The sequence below is a fragment of the Trachinotus anak genome, unplaced genomic scaffold (assembly GCF_046630095.1).
Source record: "Trachinotus anak isolate AG129_WGS33_773 ecotype Australia unplaced genomic scaffold, CSIRO_AGI_Tana_v1 ptg000014l, whole genome shotgun sequence".
NCBI lineage: Eukaryota > Metazoa > Chordata > Actinopteri > Carangiformes > Carangidae > Trachinotus > Trachinotus anak.
This window is the reverse complement of record NW_027273865.1, coordinates 19,253-38,659: the sequence shown is the minus strand read 5'-3', so window position 1 is coordinate 38,659 and position 19,407 is coordinate 19,253. Positions and strand designations below refer to the sequence as shown.

General features: G+C 40.4%; 1 protein-coding gene and 1 long non-coding RNA gene across 3 annotated transcripts in view; one reads left to right on the top strand and one right to left on the bottom strand.

The window, feature by feature from the left end:
- pak4 (p21 protein (Cdc42/Rac)-activated kinase 4) overlaps positions 1-2,056 on the bottom strand; it is a 32,431-nt gene extending 30,375 nt beyond the window's left edge. For both annotated transcript variants that reach the window (XR_011693420.1, XM_071495946.1), the window contains exon 1: positions 1,892-2,056. The gene's annotated coding sequence lies outside the window, so the exon portion shown is untranslated. The remainder of the gene's footprint in view (positions 1-1,891) is intronic.
- An 11,948-nt stretch (positions 2,057-14,004) lies between these two features.
- LOC139632387 (uncharacterized) lies at positions 14,005-16,287 on the top strand. Its single transcript, XR_011693549.1, has 3 exons — positions 14,005-14,096; positions 15,032-15,068; positions 15,995-16,287. It is a non-coding gene; the product is annotated as an uncharacterized lncRNA (long non-coding RNA).
- The last annotated feature ends 3,120 nt before the right edge of the window (positions 16,288-19,407 follow it).

Sequence of the window (19,407 nt, the reverse complement as noted above, 5' to 3'; positions counted from 1 at the left end):
TCTGCTTTAAGCTCAAGTCTATTTTTAAGGACTGACAGCTGAATTGTTTTGGGAGGAGAAAGCATTTTTCATTCAGGTCCATTCTGCAGAATCCAGGGCACCAAAGATCCTTTCACTGATGCTACTGCGAGATAGCAGGGAGGGGAGCAGAGAGCTAATTGAAGCCTCTTGTCTGAATGAGAGGAAAAGAATATTGCTCGAAGCCCTAGTTGATGCAAAACATCACAATACCCTGAGCAAAATGTAGTAAAACAAAAAACAAACAACAGCATGCAGCTATTTATCATTTTATTTTGCAGGCATAGCCAGTATCCTTAGCAGACTCTTTTTGACTATTTAAAGTTAATGTGTTTTTTCACATGTTTGACAGTGGGTAGCCAAATATTTAATGCTTATGTGACCATGACAGACATGGATTTGGTTCATCAAACATCTGGTTTGAATATATTTATGAAGGGAGTGGGTATTTCACCCACCATCTTGGTTTTGCTGTTTGATTCATTTAGTTTTAACCTCTGTTAGATCCTCTTTCTACACAACAAAGCAAACAATCAGAATTTTTTGACAACTACCACTGAGCTTTACAGCAAGATGATGATGCTTATATCAGTAGTCAGCATGAAGCAGGATTAAGAGATTCACATCTCAACTAAATTAGTGCTACCAACTCAATCCTTAAGTGGCCTTGTTGCCCAAGTTCCATCATTCACTTTGTTGCTAATTTGCCAGTTATAGTATATGCCAAGAATCAGCTAGATATCAGGAGGACAAATAATAACTTACGAAAACACAACTTTTCAAAGCTGAAATCTGCTGATACAGATAACATGCTGATCTATTGGTGCAAATTGTGTTAGTTGACGCGTGGATCCTGCTGATTTCCCAACCTGGCATTCAGTTGCTTCCTCATGCAGTTATACAATCTGAATAACTTGCAGAGCATGATGTAGCGTTGGGGGTTGAATTTGATAAGAGTGCTCGCTGCTGCTGGGGTATAGTGTGCATGTGAGGGAGAAGAGTGACCCCTCCACACAGCTCTGGCATCCCAGGAATGTGTGGTGTGCCCAGCACTAATCGCACAACCTTGCCGACTGAGTAACTGCACGCAAAATCTCTCTTCCACATATGAAACCTCACACGTAACACGCACGTACATATCTGCCAGCAGAGGGAAAATGAAGAGGGAGGAAAAACATGAAAGCTCAGAGGATGGGAAGAAATTATTCACTTAAGTGAGGTCAAGGAGCGGGGAAAGCAACTTAATAACTCCCAGACAAACAATATCCTTTTCCTCCCCTTCAGTCTGCCCTGACAGTACAAGGATGACACACACAACCCTGTTTCTGCTTCACAGGTGAAAATGAAAGTTCAACATGTTCGTAATTGAATTTACCGGTACATACACACCGCAATATCACTCAGAGAATGACAATGAAGACAGATTGGTTGGTGTGTATCATGATAGATGGTAGGCAGATAAGAAACGCCAACATTACCAGATCCAGGTTGTCTCCTGAATTTGCCATTAAGCCGCCCAGCGAGCTTAGAGGGTCTTAGGAACAGCCCTAACGTAAAATTAGCTCGGTTAGGTTTGGAGACCTGCGGCTTTTAATTGTTCAACAACTTTCTCAAGTGACTTGCCACCAACTTGTATTTTGGCCATACTTTGAAAACAACAAGCTTCACATCCCATGTAAGATTTTCTCCACATAACACTGAACACACACAGACCAGACAGAAACGGTCTGTGGTCTCCGCGACCCCAGTCTGGCCGGACCTAATAGCAGCTAACGTTAGCCACTGTTAGCAGCTAAACTGGGAGCAGGGACGCGCCACAAGCCAGTGCACAACAAGTCTTAACTACATACTTAGAGCCAATGTGCTTACTCACCCCGAAACTCCCAGCAAAACTTTTTCTGCTGCCACCGCGGCGTGGAAATAAACTTTCTCCTGTTTAAAAGAGCAGAAGCGGACCAACTTTGGGCAAACTGTATGACATTAGCCGAAGTCTCACTTCCCCGACGCCATGTTGAACGGGGGAAAATACTACATCCGGGAAACTGCAACCAAGCACCATGGCAACCGTGTCTGCGACGGTCCGCCGTGGAGACTGACTTTGGGCCCCAGCCCCTCCGCGAGCCTCAAGGATAAACGGTATAGCTCATGGATGTATGGATTATTTAATGCATGACAACATGAATAAACCTAGATAAAATGTATAACATAAATCATGAGACTGTGACGTAATCTGACATTATTCCCTCCGTACAAATATGTTCGCTCTGTATGTTAGATTTGCTGGTATATTTCGGTTTTATGCTGTAGTGCGAGACGGGGCACATTACCCCGCTGGAGGCTGCAGCCACAGTCCGATGCCATCCTGCTCTTTCCCTGGCAGAAGACATGCCTATAAACTGAAATATTATTGTCCAAGCGTTTTTGTAAAGACATTAAAATTTAAAGGAAATTCATTGTTGCTGTTGTTATGTGGATATTCACTGATGTGGTGTTTTCCAGTTACATTGTTTCTGACATTGCACTAATTAAAATGTGTTATAAACGGGAGAAACTGGTCAAATATGTGGGAAAAATGTGGTCATATCATGTGCAGCAGGCCTGCTTTGTTATAGCCTAAATGGGGCCAGATGTTGACCTACAAGACTTGACAGTGATTCTGTATATCTACTTCCCTTTCATCTTTCTGTTTCACTCCTGTTTTATGACTTTATGCACACATTGAAGATTCATATCAGTATCACCAGGTCTTCTTTATGAACTATAAACACTTGCTGTTTAAATTCTCACATGGAAACTTTTTCAGTGAATTGTCACAACATTCTCAGTGGTATTGGAGTTGCATCTAACTTGCATGTTAGATGCAATGTTTGAGATTTCATTAAAATATGGAGGAGTAGGTGGAGAGAACTACTGAATATGTAAACAAATTATAACTTCAGCTAACTGAAGGTTTAGGAGGTGTATAGTAAAACTAGAATGGCACTCAGTAGAGTGCATACCTCTGCCTAGGCCAAATATTTTCTTCCACCACATCTGGATTATTATCTGCACCTGCACAAAGTCATAGATGTCAACACTATTAATATGTCTAATTTTTTTACATCAATATCCAAACATTATCTCCAGAGAAACTGAGGGAAAAGTCAAAGACTTGCCTCATAATCTTGTAATGTTAAGGTTTAAGTGATTTAAAAAATCCGTCCTTTTAACAAGATCTGCCCCAAAATTTAATGGGTTCTTCCCTGGCCCGTGTCCCATCCCTCCACCAAGTTTGGTGCAAATCAGTCATTACTTTTTGTGTAATCCTGCTGACAAACAAACAAACATACATACAAACAAAATGAAAACATCTGAAACATAACCTCCTTGGTGGGGGTAAAAGCACCTTAAGAAAATTACTTTGCTGCTTCAAAGGACAACAAGGAATATTTTACAGTATGGTATTAAGGACCTTATACTTTATCCACCACTGATAACCTGCTTTTGTCTAATAAATCTGCTTTAATATAAAAAGTTGTATTATTAAATTTCATTTATTGCACTTCTTTGTGTCTGTCTGTTGGTATGGGCTACAGAAGTCATTTGACGGTTTTTAATCAGTCTGATGTGTAGTGCTCAGAGGTGGACAGGTGTACTGAACATGTGTGGATGTATTTGTTCATAGTACATTTTATTTGGCATCATAAGTAGGCCTAGCTATACAAGAGTAAGTGTGCTGCCTTTGCCTGCGATCAAGAGCACTGATGAATCTACAGTCTGTCAAGGACTATTCACTAGGCAGTCATGCACACCGGAACTGGATTTTATGTTTTCAGCTGGGTCCTGGCCACTTGGCCCTTTCTATTCTGAACTCTGTGATACCAATGAGCTGATGGACTGTTTTAACTCTGTATACATCCCGGCTAAACCATATCACTCTTGTTAAAACCAAGTCAGAAACTACTAGAACAACAGAAGCAGCCATGGCCATCACAATATTCGTAGCTTTAGGTCAGAGTGCATGCTGCTCCCAAAACACTCACAGCTGACCATAGGAGGCAGTGTTACAAACAGGAATCTTTTTCCTGCTCATAGACATATGAAGCTCTATGAATGCAGCTCTTGGACTAAGACTCCACATGTGGAGAAGCTGCTGGTTATGGAGCAAGGTGATGGTGGTGACGAGGGAACTGACACAAATTGAAAGTGTGAATCTCAAGCAAATGATGGTGATTGTTTCTGAGCAGTTTTATTTACTTTGATGTAGCCAAATGTGAAGAAAGCACAAATTTAACAGATTGAAAGAGAAATGAAATATGAAAAATGTTATAATTTATTCGATGAGTATTCAGCAGTTAATTCATCAGCAGGAGCTGTGAATTAACTGACTGCTTACTGGTTCACTTAGTACGGTGATGGCCGCTCATTACAAACAAAACTACACAGCGCTGTAGAAAGTGGGGTAGTGGACTTAGTTCATCTACAGACATAGAAAGACAGAGATGATAAATCAATATAATTTGCTCGTTTACCTGGTACTGCGTATAACGCCTGCAATGTCATCAATGACACCAAAGCAGCTGGTCCGCTCCTGCTTCAAGCCTCAAACCTTTGTTTCAGCGCAGGCCAAAGCAGCCCTCAAGCCACCAGGAAATGTCCCGGTGCTCTCAACCAGCTGCCCACCACACTTTCCCACTGCTCTCTCTCTCTCTCGTCCACTCCGCTTCAAACCTCAAACCTTTGTTTCAGCACAGGCCAAAGCAGCCCTCAAGCCACCGGGAAATGTCCCTCACTTGGTGACGTCACATGTGATGTCACTAATTCTCCCTCAGCAGACTGTAAATAGGAGCCGTTTCTGCCATAAGTGTCAGTCCACACTCCCACAGAGGAGACGTGGAAAGCTCTGGTGGGGTCTTGTCTGCAGGGTCTGCAGTCCCAGACCTGCAGCCCACCGACAGCTGCTTGTCAGTGGGGACAGCACCTCAGCACGAGCCTCGTGCTGAAATGCTGAAGCATCCCAGCATGAGGCTCATGCTGGGGTCCTGATGCCCCTCTGTCGGTGAGGGCCTGAGCACCGAGCACGAGCTGGAGGCTTGTGGCCCACTGAGGCTCAGCCTTTATGCGTCTGTGATGCTGCTCGCCTTTCGGCGTTGCTGGCCCCCAATACCAGACGTGATCCGGACCAGAGCCTTCACGAGTCCTTTGTGGGAACTTGTGGCGGGCAGCCTTTGAGGAGCACTGGGACACCTCCTGGTGGCCTCAGGGTTGCTTTGGCCTGCGCAGTGGCATGGGCCTGCAATGATGCGACCAGGACCGCAGCAGCCCCCTCCCATCATCAATTATAATTGACTGGATAATTTCCTTCTCAGCACACAGAGCAGGATTGGAATTCATTTCTGATTTGAATTCTGATTTGCCTTTCCAGAGGCTGCGTGTCCAAGACAGCCAATTCAGACATCACTCCCTCTGGCCATGATGCTCCGAAAATCATTATGGGGAAATCAGAGTTGCCTGGCTATCTGCACCAGTCGCCGGCATCACCGCTCTCTCTCTCTCTCTCTCTCTCTGGCCCGCTCCTGCTTCAAGCCTCAAACCTTTGTTTCAGCGCAGGCCAAAGCAGCCCTCAAGCCACTGGGAAATGTCCCGGTGCTCTCAATGAGCTGACCGCCACACTTTCCCACAGAGAACTCGTGAAGGCTCTGGTCCGGATCACGTCTGATTGGCAATGCTGAGAAGCAAGCCACTTCACAGACGCTTGAGGGCCAGGCCTTGGTGAGCCACGAGTTTGAGGCTCGTGCTTGTGGACCGAGGGTCTTGGGCTACAGCTGCTGCAGCCAAGAACCCGGTGTCCCCCCGACCACTAGAATGATCCACTTCTCCTCTGTGGGATTGTGGATTGAGATTTATGGCAGAAACAGTTCTTATTTACAATCTCTGTTTGGGAGAACTTTGTGACATCACCTGTGGCTGAAGACTGGTGACATCATAGGCCTACACTGTAAAAACGAAAACTTAAAATTGTTGGTCTCATTATGATTTCTGTGTCAGATGAATATAAAACATTAAGTATCCATGTCAACTTTGGAATGTTATTTAATCCAACCAACAATGTTGAATTTTGGGTCAAGAGCTGGGCTCACTGTAGTATATTTGTTAGCAAGAGACACAAGTTTAAGTCAGACTTGGTTTGAGGCTGGGCCAACTACAGTGGACATGCGCATTTCGACTCTTTGGAAAAAGCGGGGTTCTTAACGGAATTTTCAGGGGTTTCACCTACAAGCCTACACGTTGTGGGTCTCCCTCCATGTTGGAAAAGCTTTCTCAGATGGTGAGTATTTCCGCAAATAAACTGTTTAAGTTACTCTGTATTGTTGTAAATGTAATTCGCGATTGTTTTGGCTACGCGTGTAGTCACAAGTTTTATATTATTATTTTGGGGCTTTGGAGATTGTTGTTATATTAGCAAGAAAGCTAGCTAGCCTCTTCAACCCGAAAGTCCCCCATACGGGGGACAGCGTGAGATGCATGCACAACACAGATGACCAGCGTCTGCTAGGAAGCACCAGTCCTAACATGAAGCATATCAAAATGATGGGGAGAAACTCAGCTAAAAGCCGTTACCAAGCATTGCCACCCAAATGAAACATAGTTCAATCCCCAAGCAATTATATGGGCATGTAACAAAAACACGAAAACAGCTATGTCCACTGATGTTGTGTGAGGGTGTGTCTCTCGGTCTGGAGTAATAAAGTGCAGCGGAGTTGCTGTTGGACACGCTATCTCGTCTCCTGTCCCGTTTATTGTTTTTCTATATTCATACAGTATAGGCGAACCCAGAACGCTCAGCTACATATCCCCAAGAACACTTAGGGTTAAATGACCTAATCTATTTTCCCTTTGTTTTACAGGCTTTGTTACTGCGAGTGCAGATAAACCCAAAACTCATCCGGAAAGTCCACCTAACTCAACCACCAGAATCTGTAGAGCATCTGCAAAATGAACGGCGAGAGAAGCTTGGACTTAATGGTGGATTTTCTCTACAATATGAAGACCCGGATTTTGATAATGCACTTTCTAATTTGGTGGACATTGTAGAGTTGCCAGCTGAGCGGGCGGTCTTGCACATTCTGTGGAATAAAGACACGTCAGCATCTGATCAATCAGAAACGCAGTCAAATGCTTCTGTTGCCCCTTCCACCTCTTCCCTTGATTCGGAAAACTCCAGCTCTACTTTAGTTAATAGATATTTACGAAACACTGCAGAGTGGCCTTGTCCATTTCCCATCCCCCCTTTCTCTTATGATGTGGAGTTAAAGCTCCGAAAGGGCAATGAAATGTATGAGAAGACGGGCAAAGGTATCACTGTAACGAGGGACATGAAGATGGGCATACCGGAAAAGCTCGCAGACACAATATTTGCCCTGAGAGCCTACCCTGACAAACATCAGATTGAAGCTGTTGCTTCCGAACTTGTTCAAAAACACCCATGCCTTAAGGAGCCGGGCAGCGGCACAGGCTATCAAGGCTGGACAGTTAGCCTCAAGTACAAGCTTGGTAACTATAGGTCAAAGCTGTGTAATGCAGGCTGCAATGAGGTCAGTATAAACAGAAAAAGAGGGAGGGAGGAAGATGGTGACAGGAGTAGTCTGTCTTTGAAAAAAACCAAAGCGAGGAGAGGTCAATTATGTTCCTAATCATCCAGAAAACCACGATGATGATACTTTAGAAGGTGAAAGATGTGCCATGATAAATGAGATGAAAAAGAGAAGCAAAGACATGACCTTCATCAGACAGAAGATGGACCTCACATTCTCCCTGAGGAGGAAGGAGATTGTGGATCAACAACCTATGGTGTCAGAGATCCAGGAGAGATGCCCTGCTCTGTTTTCTGAAGAACAGGTAATAAAATCTGTGTGATTTCATTTCACATTAATATTTTTAGCTCTCCTGTTAGCACTGAGTTTCTTGTTCACTAAAGTAGAATAACTCTCTTAAAAGGATAGGTGACATTTTTGATATTGAAAGTGCTGCGTGTCCCAAAGCAGTATATTCCAAAGTTAGTGGTGATACATTGGCTGTAGATAAATGCTCAACACAACCTCATTTTTGCTACTGTTTGACTTTGGTAAATCCAGACTAACCCTTTAAAACACCAGAGTCACACACCAACACAAACGTGTGGTTGGTTTAGAGAGAGCAATATTTGGTTTATATGAAAGTGGCGTCCCATCAGAAAAGGAGTGTCTGTTGGCAAAGTGGAGTAGTGACAATATTCTAAATACAGCATAGGGCTGGGACGATATGCTTTTCTCCCGATTCGATTCTTTTACGATTTTTTTGGGTGCCGATTCAATTTAAATTGTGATTCTTTGATATTGCCGATTTTTAGATGTCTACATACTATATCAGGAGCTATATTTCCCCCCAAAAATGCACATCACATGTGAGTCAGTTTTTAAGATTTATTTAGCAGCAATATATTTGAACTATTTTAACTGCTACATTAGAACTTACATTCTCTTTTCAAAATCCTGGACTGCATATAAAAGAAGTAAAAACAGTTTAATACTGAAATGTGATTCTGCTTTTGTGTTCAACAGATCTATTTCAATTCAATTCAATTCAATTTTATTTGTATAGCGCCAAATCATAATATACATTATCTCAAGGCACTTTACAGGGTAAGGTCAAGACCTTAATTTAGTATCATTTAGACTGTCTGTGCAGAGTTCTACCGTGTCACCACCAAGGAGCTATTGGGGACCTTCAGGTCAGCCTCAGATGAGTACTCTACTCGCCTGCTGAAATTATACTGTGCCAAGACAGGTGCCATTGGTCAAGAAATGGAAAAACTCCTTGACAAGCTTGATCACCAGAGACTGATCACTTGAGATCAATTTAAATGTTTATTATAGGAATTTACATATCTGTGGCTCAGTCTCTAATTTTTGCTCTTAGGAGGCAATACCACTTATGTAATAATACAGTGTTGTTCACTTCTCTGACAAGTAGTTTCTTTTTTTTTTTTTGGCGGGGGGTTTCAGACATCTGACATCGGACTACACAGAAGGAACACAGCCCTGCAAGATCTACCCCTGTTTCTTCGCAAGGATTCAGAGAAGCTCTTCAGAACATGCTTGGTGAGTACAGTAGGAGGCTCAACATTTTTAGATTTATGGGACGGAATTGGTTCCTAATTTTTAATTTTCAGTTATCTCTAAATTTGGCACCACCCTCATGTTTTTATCAGGAAACTGATCCAGATGACAGTCAGACAAGAGGACTCAAGATTGGTATCCTCACTGTCCTTGAAGATGATGGTGCCCCTACCTTGCTGTCCAGATTCCAGAATATTGCTGTTGTGTTGGAGGAGGACATTGTCCTCAAAGATCTCCCAGACCTCCCCACTGCATTCACCTTGCTGTTTGGCCTGCTCTATGCCTTGAACATCAATTTCCCCAAAGAAAACAAGTACACCTTTGAAGTGATCGAGACCATCTTTATGAAACTTTCCACCAACTGCTAAAAATGTTTTGAATGTATTTGACCATAGGTCAATAACACTTGGAAGTTATTATTGTTATACTTGTTCTGCACTTGGGTTTGCTGCATTAAGACAGCGATTCTCTGCTGCTGAAGTAGCTGTGGTACATGTTGCTTGTTCTACGGCTGTCTGGCATTCCGAAATGTTAAATGGAACAGTTTCCAATTATTACTTTTACTAAAGTATTAAGTAAACTTTAAACTTGTTTTGTATTCTGTGAAATGCAATTTTAAATGTTATTAACCTTAACTTGAAATATTAAGTTAACAACCATAACTTACTTTTTTGAGTAAGTAAGGGTTAAGTAAGTAAATCTTAGTTGGCACAACTCAAACTTTCAAGTTTGTCTAAAAAAGAAAATGTAATTATACAAAGAAAGTAATATGAATTGATGAAACTTTTTTAAAACTCAACATTTTTTGTTGGGCTGAGAACTCAAAAATTGATTGCAGTAAGTTGCCTTGAAATTTTGAGTTTTCTCAACTTTTTCATTTTTACAGTGCATCACTAATCTTTGTAGTGGTTTAGGCAGAGAGGCAAAAAAGACAGTTTAGATAATTCCATTGTTCAGAATGCACCTTTTGCATTGAGTCAACACAGCAGTGTAACATAGCTGATGGGTTTTAGATTGTTGTTCTGAAGAAGTTAAAGACAGTGTTTCACCGTAAAATATGTAAAACATCTAGTACACATCTATTTGATTACCAAATTGGGAGTTTTACTAAATGGTTTTTATACCACTACACTGTGGTGTACTGAAGCTAATGTACTATGTGCAGTTACATGTGACATAGCCGCACACAGTCTCTTAAAATTGTTTTAAACCAGCACAATACAATTTTAAACTGGCACAGTGTGTTAACATTCCTGAAATTAAACTTTTTGAGATATAATGATATAAACCAATGTTTACTTGTATGGACCAACCCTGGGTTAAGCCCTTCGTGACAAAAACAGTGCCACACTTGTGTTTCTCCTACTGTTACTTCCATGGTTTAAAAGAAATACCCCTGAAATCAGAGAGGAAACCATTTTTGATTTGTTCTGAATTGCTTTTGATGCAGGAAGTTCAGTAAAAGTGTGTAAAACTGTGTTGTTGGTGTGAATCACAATTTCAAAGGGGTACAGCAGTTGTTGTGGAAGGAATAATAATTTAAAAAATATGTAATTGTATGTAATTGAACTTCGTGTCACTACGTTGATTTATATTATTTTAGGACAATGGAACCTTTTTTCATTAATGTATAATGGATGTTTGAAGCACTGAAATGGCATGAGTAATGTTTACTTGCTCTTTTTATGGCAATCGGTTTGCCTGGTTTTAACACATAAATCAGGTTGTTGTTCAAGTAAATACAGCTAACAAATTCTAAGTTGTAGGGAATGTCACAATAGTTAGCCCAACTTACATAAATGCGTTATCTGGAATACACACGTAGTGTATTACACTTGAAATGATTTAGTTGTTTGAAATAGTAATTCTGAGTAGTCTATACTAAGTCAAGAGTACATCTGAAGTAAATTATCAAGTAGTAGTAGGGTTAGGGTTAAAAAAAAACTAGAAAATTCAAAAAGGGTAGAAAACTAAAATAGATTACTGAATATGTGTAGTTGAGTAAAGATGCTCAACAATGGCTCTAATGACAACTGGCAAATCCCCCAGTTTACCAACATCAGCCAAACAAGACACACACCAGTCTTCATTCAATACAATTCAGACCCTCCAGTGACAGTTGCCAAAATCTGAAAAGAATGATTTAGAGCTGTAATTCTCCCAAAGCAGTCAATTAAGATGCATTGAAATTAAAGTGAAACAAAGTTCTGAAAAAAAAGGTTAAATAAGAAATGACATGAGAAACAATAAAATTTAAAAACACAAATCGAGTCACAAATACTTCTTTCAAGGGTATTCACTCAGTCATTCACTGCCAGCTATTATATCTGGGTAACAAAATATTATTGTATTATTACATATAACAAATTTATATTAATGTATGGATCAGGTATGTTGAAAATGTACACAATTGCCTGATAACACAGCTCTAGAAAAAGAGACAAGTCAGGACAAATCCTGCTGTAATCACTGATACAATATAATTCACCACAATTTTCAAAAAGGAACAGACAATGCTTGACACTGCATTTACAACTGGAAATATTCTGTTTACAACCAAATGATATCAAGCATTTGTTTAACACTTTAACTGTGCAGTGAGAGGTGAATAGAATAATTCACAATTCCTATTGTGAGTTAGATACCAGTAACCTTTCTCACTTTATTAAAACTAAGAAAATGCATTAGAAGTCATAACTCAATGTAAAAAGTTGAATGGTCACTGTTAACTATTACCCTAATTTCAACACCATTCTGCATACTTAACATCTCCTAAAATGTTTTCATCTTGTTTCTTTGTGTAATGATGGTGCATGTCCTTAATACCTTTTTCTGAACCAGAAAATGGGTAATGACCATTCAAACTGAGTCAAATGCATATAAAGGTGTAAGTTTAAGATAACATTTAACATTGATAACAACAGGTATAGCGACAGTGAAATACAAAGAAACTGAATACAGACAATTTAATTAAGTCTCTGCCCAACTTTCTCTTTGGTGCACTTTATTTAGACGGACAAGGACAAACGTACTTTATCAAACTGTTCCCCAGTTCCCCAAACTGTTTTCTGCAGAGGATGCAGAAACTCCTAATTGTGTGCACTCAGTGTGAGGAGGTTTTCGTCAAACATTTCAAGGTCTCCAGATGAAAAGAATGAGATGAAAACAGGACACCAGCACTCAAGAGGACTTGTGTTCAAGCATGTATTTAGCAATACATGATACCACCAACAACTGCAGCAGTATTAATTTTTTGAGACAGAGCAATTACAATGGACAAAGAAGTCACACAACTATGACAAAATATAAGATTAAGACATGAATTACATATGGTTATTACCATTTTTAATTTATGAAATTCAACATTGTTTACACTGATGATTTAAAAGACAAATGGGTGGAAACCATAAATCAATAATACAGAAATAGCACTTAAGATAGGGTCAGATAAACAGACAATGGAGCTTACATTTGTGTTCTCTTTTTTTCCTGTCATCCTACAAAGAAATTCAATAACATCAGAATCAGAATCAGAATCAGTTTTATTGCCAAGTATGTTTTCACATACAAGGAATTTTTTCTGGTGATTGGTGCAATTGATCAGCAACAGTGGGGCTCTCTAGCCTTGTTGATGAGGCTAATAGCAGATGGGAAGAAGCTATTTTTGTGGCGAGAGGTTTTGGTCCTGAAGGACCGCAGCCTCCTGCCAGAGGGGAGTGTCTCAAAGAGTTTGTGTCCAGGGTGGGAGGAGTCAGCTACAATCTACAGCTACAAACATAAGTCTTAATGTGATGGTTCATGCTTATAAACAAGGATAATTTCTCAGGTAGTCCATAGCTGATCAAAATTTAAATGTATTCATATGTGTTGCCAGGATAATATTTGTAGTATCAATTCTAAAGTTGGATTTTGAAGCATGTGCTTCTTAATAGTCACATCAGGATTGTTGTTGCATGATTATCACTGTTGCTTCAAATTTCATTCAGCAATCATGATGTGAAAAAAATGGGAATGGTAAAAGCACCAGAAAGCTTTTAATCACAAAATCATGAAATCCTTTGTGGAAGGTTGAATCCACTGGATTGAGAAATAGGAGCTGAATGTTTTATGTGTTGTGTTGCCAATTCCTATTGAATGCAGATAAGACAAGCTTGTTGGAAAGATTCCAGTAACAGGTCTTATGAAATTTTGGTTTTATAATTTTGTAAATTCTAAATATAATTCATGTTTACTTACTGATTGCTGCAAAGCAATGTGTTTGCAAAAACAACAACAAGATATTAACACAGCAACATGAAACTTGTTAATCATTAAAACCACTAAAAAATATTGGGAACTATGCAAAACTAATAACATGAGAAGGCATGTGCTGCTATGAAAATTCCACAGTATGATTATCTTCACCGGTTTTACTACTTCACAATAGAATGTTACATTGATAAAATACTAAGGAAGACAAGGCAATTTAAAATGCAATTTAAATGACAAATTGCAAGGCTGGAACATGTAAAACTTTATTTGAATGTGCAACTTTCTGTTGTCTTATCTCACTTTCTGTTACTGTTTGTTGTAGGAGGGGATCAAAATGTACACTCTAAGAAACAATTCATGGAGTTAGTAGCTACAGCTCAAAATCAATCTTTTATTGTATGAAAAATAAGTTTGTTATGTGTATACATTATAATGAGTTGATAACTTAATTTGTTGGTGTAACTGAAAATAAATAAAATAGTTTTAACTCAATAATGCATGGATTTTCAACAGATATTTCTGCCTTAACTCAACACATAGGTGTATTGAGTTAGCACAACTTAAAAATCCATGTCCGTGTTACTTAATTAGCTGAGAACAAGGCTGAGCGCGAACAGACCATGCGGCATTGCCAGGTGGAAGTGGAGGACGCGAGTGAGCACAGCATACATCTGCTAACTTTGCAGTTTGGTGAGTAAAAATTGACTCATATTAGTCACAGCAGCTAATCAGTAGTCAGTATAAGAAATAGTTTTACACAACACAAGGTGCTTGTTCTTGGTCAGCAGTGGTAGGCTACTGTGTAAGCTAGCAGTAACTTAATTGTAGTAATTTGGTCTAACCTTAGTTTTGCAAAGTTTTGTTTTTTAGGTGGCAAGTGTTGATTGGTACTGGTTAACTTTGCTTCTTTTAAATTTATTTAAAATTTGCAGTAGTGTTTGAGCAGCAATAGCCTCATGACTAGGCCGTTGTAGGTGACTGCACACATTCAGTTTGTTTTAGTCTGCCATTGCAGCACCAATAGTGCCTACTAAAATCCGCATTGACGACGAGAATACTGATCCTTAATGTTACCTGGTTGTTAACAGCACATGTGTTTTGCCCACTGCCCATTTTGTTGCAGTAGTTTGTGTGAATTTTCTTTTGTTTTCCATCTTGAAAATAACGGTTAAATCAAATTTATTGTTCTCAAGTTGCAGGCATCATAGCCTTCTGATTGACCTTAAGTTATTTAAACAGAACTGCTAGTTTTCAAAAATGAAGTGGGCCTGTAAAATGTGCAAATTTGAATCACCAAGAAAGACAGATCTGTTAAAGCATTATAGACTTAGACATGGTCATGGTGGAGAATATCTCCCTTATCTTTATTGGGAGTGCTATTGCTCATTTAAAACATGGGGCAGCCTGCGAACCCACCTGTCAAGAAGTCACTCCACCCGTGAGACAGTGACAGTGTCCACTGTACTGTAATTTAAATGTCCATGTTGCCCCTTAAACACTATCTCCACAGAAAGAGAATACTTTGAGCATATTGGCCATCATTTAAAGAAACAGGAAACTGTGTGTTGTGTTTTAGAAAATTGTCCTTTCAAAACAAACATTTATGGAACATTTGCTTCTCATAGGAACCATTGATGACTTCAAGCCTGAGCTTTTGAAGAGGTATGTCAATCCCCTAAATGCAGGGGAGGATCCTGAGGATGAGGATAATACTGAGGGTGCAGTGAGTGAAGATGCTGAAGATGATGAAATGAGAGAATTGCCTAATTTAATAGAAAAACATGTAGCCCACCTGCTGCTTAAATTAGAAAGCATATTCAGTGTACCACAACGGTGTATTGATGAGTTAGCTGAAGAATTGCACTTTATTTCTTCAACAGCTTCAGGTCCTATTTTAAAAGACATTTTACAGACATGCTTAAAGAAACATAATTGTGAGGTTGATGATATGGTCATCTAAGAGATGGTGACAGACCTATGTGAGTGCAACCCAATTACATCAGCCCTAAGGAGCAATGGTCCTCTTTCCACCTCCTACAAAAGAAGAGAGTATTTCAAGCAGCATTTTTCTGTGGTAGAACCCATTGAGTATATGCTCAGTGCCAGGGAGAAGAGAAGTTTCCAGTATGTACCTATTTTCAAGTCTTTGCATGAGGTTTTGAAAAAAAAAATCCTGGATTGGCTCACACACATCTGTGAAACAGATAGCAGTTCTGAAAGTCAATACAATTCATTTCAGGATGGCACACATTTTAAAAACAATACATTGCTGTCAGAAAATAATCCAGCTATTTCTCTCATTTTGTATGTGGATGATTTTGAAGTGTGCAATCCACTTGGCACTTCAAGACAAAAACACAAAATTACTGCTGTGTATTGGGTTTTAGCAAATGTTCCACCACTGCTTAGATCATCACTGACATCAATATACCTTGCAATTCTCTGCAAGGCTGATGATATCAAAAAGTTTGGCTATAGTGCTGTGTTGGAACCTTTGTTAAAAGATCTTGCCAGCCTTGAAGAAGAGGGACTTCACATTCCTTCATTAGGCATTCAGGTTAAAGGTACTGTCTGTTGTGTTGTTGCAGATAACTTTGGCACCCACTCCCTTGGAGGATTTGTGGAGAACTTCTCAGGAACACATGTCTGCAGGTTCTATAAGGGAGAAAGATCCCAGTTCCAGGTAAGTGAAGTCAGAGGTGGTGCATTTCATCCTAGGACAGTACAAGAGCACAGGGATCATGTTCAGACAGCACAGACAAGTGGGTCTCATTGTTATGGAGTAAAGAGACAGTGCCCACTGACTGAAAAGCTAAAATATTTTGATGTTTTATCTGGCTACCCACCTGATTTACTCCACGACCTCTTCGAAGGTGTTGTACCTTTTGAGCTAGCACTGTGCCTAAATGCCTTGATCAAAAGAAAATATTTCACACTTGATGAACTTAATAAATTGATCAAAGAGTTCCCATACAGATTGGCAGACAAGTCTGATGCACCACAATCAGTTCCGTTGACCTTTGCTGCAAGAAAGCCTGTTGGTGGGAATGCCCATGAAAATTGGGCTTTGCTTTGCCTCCTTCCCCTGATAATTGGAGAAAGAATACCAGAGAGTGAACCCTCATGACAGGTCCTTCTGAACCTTAAGGACATAGTTGAACTTCTCCTTTCTCCTGCTCATACAGACTCAACTATTTGTTATTTTGAAAGCAAGATTTCTGAGCATCGACATAGATTCATGGAGACGTTCCCACAGGAAAGACTCATTCCGAAACATCATTTTCTAGAACATTACCCACAGCAGATAAAAGGTCCACTTGTGTCGCTGTGGACTATGTGTTTCGAGGCCAAACACAGCTTTTTTAAGCATGTGGTCAGGCATACAGACACCTTCCGAAACATTCTGTTGTCTCTTGCAGTAAAGCATCAGTTAATGGTTGCACACCATCTACATGGTGGTGCAGTTGTTCCACCGTCTCTCCAGGCAAAAAAAACTGTCAATGGTGGATTTGACTGTGCTGAGGGAAGACATAAAAAAAGCACTGCAAATAAAATTTCCCAGCATGTCATTCGTCCAGATGGCAACCACAGTGTGTTGCAGTGGCACCAGTTACTCCACTGGAATGATCTTGGCACACGGTTCAACAGGTTGTCTTCCAGATTTTGTGGAGTTGATTCAGATTGCTGTTGTAAATGGGAAGGTTGGGTTCATTGTTAAATGTTTAAATGCATGGTATATTGAACACCTTTGAAGCTTTGAACTCGAAAACACAGGAAGTGTTAAGGTGATTGAGCCAAATGAGCCGTCTGACATCTTCCCAATGGCAGCATACACTGTGGCTGGGAAGCGTATGGTTACCCAGAAGCACTACATTTATGTTGATATATAATTGCCATTAGCACCATATCGTTTGTTTGACTTGACCTTCAAGGAAATTTTGGGGGTTAGGTTTATAAGATTTGGCTCGGGGCCCCGAAAGGGGCACCCCGAGCAATGCACGCTCCATGGAATGGCCCTTCCCTGGGCCAGCCAGGCACACCCTGGCCCAAAAATTGGACACTCTCCACACATTAATGGGTTCATTATCCCATATAAAAAATTGGGCTCTCACGTCCCTACCAGCCTATCCAAACCATAAGCCAATTATGGCGACAAAAAATTATAATAAATTCCAGCCCTGTAGCTACGTTTTGGGTTGCTTTACCCTTCATCAGGCTGAGCTGGAGTGATCCCTTCTTTGGGCTTTGCATGAATTTTAAACTTATTTATTCCCCTATATTGGGTTTTTAAAGTGTTTTTAAATTATTTATTTATTTAACTTTTTAACAGTTTTTATGAACTTTTAAATATATGTCGCACCACAATGAATTTAAATAAGCTCCTCCTACCTTGGGGTTGGAGCCAATCAGGGTTGGGATTAGGCATGGTCACCCTGGGTTGGGGTTAGGAAAAATGTCATGGGGGTTAGGGTTAGGGTTAGGGTTAGGGTTAGGTATATGGGTGAATATGGCAAAGGACTCTCAGCAGTTTGACTCTCATTAGCATACTAGGCCTGTGATTGGTCAGAACAGCTGTAGCTTCTGTGGAGCAGGGCGGAGGTGTGAAACTTGGTTTCTGGGGAGGTCGGCGCACCTCCAGCGGACTGCTGCCGACACCTGATGCAAATGTTGATCGTTTAGGGGGATTTCATGCTCAATGAAAGAAGTCAGAGAAAAAAAAAAGTGTCAGCAGAATGGCTTTGGGAGCACATTTCAGGCCACTTTGAGTGGACTGGGATGAGTTGGTAGTGTGGCGTTTGGCGGCGGTGCTTTGTCATGTGTCCTCTTGTCAGAAATCGCTATAGTCTGCAGATTGTAGCAGGATCTGACAGGCGCGGTCAAGTGACTTTAGATATGGCGGCGTCGTTGGGACTTCCTCTGCCACAGGAAGTGTTCCTTCAAAATAAAACGACGCAAAGCTCGACGATGGTTTGCCCAGCTCCACCGTTCTGTCCTAACAGGTGAGTGGTCAAGACGAGCCACGGCACGTTTAGTTTGTTTACAAGAGCTAGAAATGTTCATGATTTCATAAAAAAACAAATCAAATGAGGTTAAGAGTAGGCCATTTCTGCTTGAGATGAGGAAAGAGTGAGGTTTAAAAGGAATAAAAATATGAATAACACAATTGGTTGGCATTAGGCACTCTCTCCTCTCAGGTTATGTTTAGGAAAGACGCCATGTGATGGTCAAAAGAAATAAAAATAGAAATAATAAAATACCCCATACAATTGGAGAGGTCAAAGGTCAACTCCAGGTTTATTTGAGCCTGTCTAATACACTCTCCCACAGCTGTTGAAAGGAGTCCTGGCTCAGCGGTGTGAGGGACCCGTTTTCGTTTTTTATCAAAAGAAAAATGATATGATTCATTGTTTTTAAATTTGTTTTTAATTGTTTTGTCTGTGTGTGTGTGAGAGAGAAAGAGACAGAGAGTGAGTGAGTGTTTGTGTGTGTGTGTGTTTGTCTGTGAGAGAGAGAGAGAGAGAGATATGTTGGTAAAATTCCTCATCTTTTCATCTTTTCATTATTCTAGGTTGTGGCCAGCAGCAACAAAAAGAAGCGCTGCTGAGCGTGTTGGCCCAAGATGGATAGAAAAACACAATATACATGCATCAAGTGCAAGAAATGCATGCAAAACACACAGCAAGTAACTGTGCCACTCATGTGTTGTGTAGGCTTGTATGAAAAGGCAATGTGTTCAGTGGGGCTGATGTGTTGACATGGTTACTGTACAGAGTTGAAGAGATGGTAACTCTTGTGATTAGTGGCCCCGTGTCTCCATGTGTTGGACAAAACAAATCATTGCATCCACCTTGGGAAAAAACAGCAATCATTCAACCTGCAGTTACAGATCAGTAAAAAGCACTCATTTTAGCCTCAAAACAGCCCATGAAATTGAAATACAGTCAATTTAAGCCCAGCTCTAATGTTAGCTAAAGGCAAGTATTTGCTTGAGGTCAATGGT